We start from the raw sequence: 5,034 nt of genomic DNA, 5'->3' as shown, positions 1-5,034 counted from the left end.
GTTGAAATGAACATTTATCTTTTTTAGTTGAAATAAATTAGTCAATTAAATTATAATTATTATGTTCCCACTATGGCTTATTGGCTTTCTATTCTACCAAAATTTTATTTTTGTTTGCTAATAGAACCTATAATATTTCTCACTTTGTAAGTCAAGAGTTATTATTCTATTTAAGCAAGCAAAATAACTTCTAATTGGATTTATCTTCTTGTACATAGATAATCCATCAAGAAACTAACAATTTATGTTTTCAATAGAATTAGTTAGACCAAAATTCAAGACATGTTCCACTAAAACTAAGTCCTAACAACACTTTAAACACTCATTTAAACTTGATAAAATTTACATAAAAATAAGTCAACAAAGAAATATGCAAATCAATACAAGAAGCAGTGTTTGAGATATAGTAAGTCTACTATACACCACCTCACATGAAGCATGTTTTTTACATAGTATTTAGCATAAAATGATTTAGAAATAGTAATAGTTGTTGCAATCACTAATGGGGAATTAAGAGGATGGAATCATTGGCATGTTATTATTAATTCAGACCATGGAATACTTCCAAGTTGTACCAAGTAACCAACATCCTTAAGAATCATCTCCGTACAAGACACCCTATCACTAGCAACTACAGAAAACACACGTAAGTTTATAGTTGAAAATTTATAAATATTTCTATGAATATACAATTTAAACTTAAAAGTGAATATCAAATTACAAAATTGCTTAACTAGAAACTTGATTTCTATGAATCATTTCAGTTGATCATTGTTTACCCTCGGTTATTGTTAGTTTAACTTGTTGAGCTAGTTAGCTCACCCTTGCGAATCTGTTTATGTCATTCTACAGTTAAAAAGGAAATTGTTCGTAACCAGGATCCCCGGTCCAGTATGCGAGCTAAGATTCCAGGTTAAGTTGGATCGAGCTAGTAGGAGCTTTAAGTTGTAGTTTGATTTATGCAAGTTTGTAAGCATGATTTCATTTTTAGCTGTAAGTTGAACTAGTTGGGATTTGGTACGACGTAATAAAAGTTAAGGTTTTGGCATGTTTTCATATTTAACCTGTTGCGATCCGTGGTTGCGTAAATAAGGGTTATTGCATATAATATTTCATATACAGATTTATATATTGTGTGTGTTGTGAACCCCAAACTTCTGACCCGGGTTGAGAGGGTGTCAAAACCACCATTTCCGAAACTAAATCAACTACTAATATTACCTAATATACACCCAATGCTACCACTAAAGCTACTAACATTGCTACCACAATTTCCGCTACTAAGACTAATCAATATATCAGCAATGATACCACTATGCCAACTAGCCATTCTACCACCAATACCACCACTAAAGATGCAAGCTATGCTACCACCAATACCACTACTAAGATTAACCAATATAACATCAATGCTACCACCTGTAATACCATAATTAAAGTGGCTATAAATGGAATTGCTTAAGCTAGAATAAACTTCACCACCAATACATATAAAATCACTACCAATTCTCTAACAAAGATTACCGCTTCCAATGTCACCAATTACACTAATAAGAGCACCAGGAGCAACGTAACCATCAATGCCACCAAATCCACTACTAATATTATCGTTTCAGGTACCACCAATGTAACCACTAAAGGTGCTAGTCATGCTACTACCAATGCAATGATACCACCAATGATGCCATTATTAAAGTTATCACCAATGATACTCCGTAAGGTAGCATAAACTTTACCACCAACAATCCCACCACCAATTCCACTCCTAAGATTACGACTTCTAGTACCACCAATTGGACTAGTAAAATTACCACCACCAATGACACCGCCTACAATATTACTACTGGATTTGAGAAAAACTTATAACTCTATACTTTTCGAATTGTTACCGATCTATAGTAGTTACATGAGGAATGGGTTCTAGTGAGGCTGAAAATGGTGACCCTACCTATTCATGTATTGAAAATATAAGTTCTTACACCACTAAAAAAATTTCACAAAAACCCTACATCTCTATCAAGTAAGAAATCTCATTTTCAATCACGTGTCTTGTGAAATTAAGTTAAAAAGTGACCGGGCTTTGTGAGATGGGAAACGCCATATATAAGTAAATTTCGTGTGTTATTAGGTAACATAAAGTAATTTCGAGTGGTTTGTCATATATACATTAGAAAAATAAAAAACATACCCCACATAGATCCACTTGTACTATGTGCATTTATATTTATGATATATATTGGCATGGTAAAAGTTAAAAAATAACAAAGAAACCTTACATGGTAGATTGATGAAGAGGAGAAAGGGAAGGGACTTTTAGCATTTTCTTCATTGTTTTTGGAACTTGTTGCAAGTAGTAAGAAAAATATAATTCTTGTGCAAATTCTCTAAAGTAAGGTCACACACAAACATAAAATAAATTGAATAGTATAATTCAACAAATATAAACATAAAATATAAATAATGTGTGGGCTTCTTTTTTTTAAATTTTCATTTTTTAATATATCATGTATTTGATTATTTATGAGGAACAAAAATATTAATACAAATGTATGTGAATTTTTTTCTAACTTTGACATATAATATTGAACGGATAATTCTTGACATCAAGGTCGGTAAATTTACTTACATATATAAAAGGAAAATGAGATATTATTATAGTATTTGATATTTACCAAAAGTTTTTGCAAAAAACACATATGAAAGGAAAATGAAGAAACGGGGAAATATAAATTATTACTTTAATCTTGTTAAACAACATCAATTCATGATAACCTCTAAACCTTATTCGCTTAGTCCCCCACCAGTTCATTTGATTAGTCCTCCACCAATTCATTTAAAGATGTGTTTAACCTTACTCCAAAACACTCTTTCATAGAGAATACAAATAACTCCAAAACACTATTTCATGGCCCCCTTGTACCTATATTAGGGTTTTACCTACCTTTTTATATCCTTTATTTTGCAGGCAAAATTGTATATAATTGTTTCAATTGGCCCAATATAGTTTAAATTGTTTTTTTTCTTAGTATTAATTTCTTATTACAAATTTCAATTTTTTTCTTTTTATAGAAATATAATTTAACAAAGTCTACTCCATGTATTATATAAACTAATTGGGTATTGATTTACAAGCATAGGTAAACAAGCAATACTATAATTTATTTTATATTGTAAATAAAATGAGTTTCTATAAATTAAGTTAAGCATTGTATAAAAACTTAACTTGAAAATGACATTTTCTCGAGAGTTTTAAATTTTATTTAGTGAAATTATATATAAATTGCCTACTCACCTAAACTAACAATAATATATGTACTACTACAACCCTAACTAACAATAATAGAAGTACTATTATAATAGATTCAACTCTAAAAAACTCTCAGAATTATTAGAAAATTAATTGTCATGCACAAATTAATATTACCATAACAACATTTAATCAAATTAAATTTTTAGAGGTATAAGATATCATAGTATTTAGCATAAAATGATTTAGAAATAGTTGGTGCAATCACTAATGGGTAATTCAGAGGATGGAATCATGGGCATGTTGTTCTCCAAGTATGCAGAAGGTGCAGCAACCCCACTTCCAAGTTGTACCAAGTAACTAACATCCTTAAGAATCATCTCCATACCAGTAAGACAGCCATGTAGAATAAAACTTATGATGGGCTTGTGCTTTAGATACAAAGTGCAGTGTTTAGCACATGGCTGCGTATGGAGAAGAAAATAAAGTTGCTTCTCATTCCTTTTTATCAAACTGAATGCATATAATCTAATATATACTAGTCTAGACATATAACGTGATATCTAAAAAATAGCAACTGAACTTCCTAGCATGACTCCACTACTTCAACGTCCGTGATAATGCTGAAACTGAACTATGACCTGGTCTACAGTTACTGTTGTGTTAACCAACACAACCTTCACTAAGGCCTATACAATTTATTCAAAACTAATAAAACACAAATTAATAACTAAATTTAAGATTATTCCAACAATCACCCCCTTAATCTTAAATTTTATCATGAACTCATTTGGATTAGCCCATGTGGCATTCATCCTAACCCGTTTGGCTTTCAACTTCTTTGTCCATATGGCACTTAAACTTAGCCCTTTTTGCTTTAAAAAAATCCTTCCCCTCTGGCACTTCTATTTACCCGTCTAGCACCTTTTATTTTGCCCGTCTGGCATTAATCTTCTGTCTATAATAATGCTGGCTATCATCCTCGATCTTTGTGAGGTTCACTTCGTGTCTCTTCTCTCTTTCCCGTCGCGGTTTATCACATTCCGTAGCCTAGTGTCGCATAGTATTACAGTTGTAACACTTTATCCTACTCTTGTCACGGAAAGAACCACATCTAGGTTTTTGATTCCGAGATGTCAGAAGAAGTTGTCCATCTACGTTCTCAGACCTTCCCTTCATCCTTTTCTCGTAAGCTTTGAGATGACCAACTACCTCTTCAACTGTCATCCCCTTAACGTCTCCAAATTGCTCCATGTTTGAAGCTATTTGAAGAAACTTATCCGGAACTGCACGTAGAATTTTTCTCACAACACTCAATTCTTCCATTGTTTCGCCAAGGACCGGATTTAGTCACAATCCCACTCAACTTCATACAAAATTCTTCGATTTTATCCGTTTCCTTCATGATTAAGGACTATAACTCGCCTTTTAACGTCTGTACTTTTGCTTCTTTTACTCTTTCCACACCCATACACATCATCTTGATCGCTTCCCATGCTTCCTTAGCTGTTTCTTTTTCAGCAAAGGATAGCAACACATCTTCGGGCACACCTTGATATATTGATGCAAGTGCCACTTGCACCGTTTTCTCATCCACGGCCCCCTTAGGATCCTTCTGCTCAATTGCACACCAAACTCCTTGAGCCTTCATGAAAACTTTTGTCTTTAGAGACCATGTCGTATAATTGTTTCTCGTTAACATTGGATAACTTAAGCCCACAAAACATTCTTTTGCTTTGGATGTTTCCATGATTTTATTTGTGTGCTTGGGTTGATATTTAGGCATA

The sequence above is a fragment of the Apium graveolens genome, unplaced genomic scaffold (assembly GCF_009905375.1).
Source record: "Apium graveolens cultivar Ventura unplaced genomic scaffold, ASM990537v1 ctg5430, whole genome shotgun sequence".
NCBI classification, from domain to species: Eukaryota; Viridiplantae; Streptophyta; class Magnoliopsida; order Apiales; family Apiaceae; genus Apium; species Apium graveolens.
Note: the sequence above shows the minus strand (reverse complement) of the source record.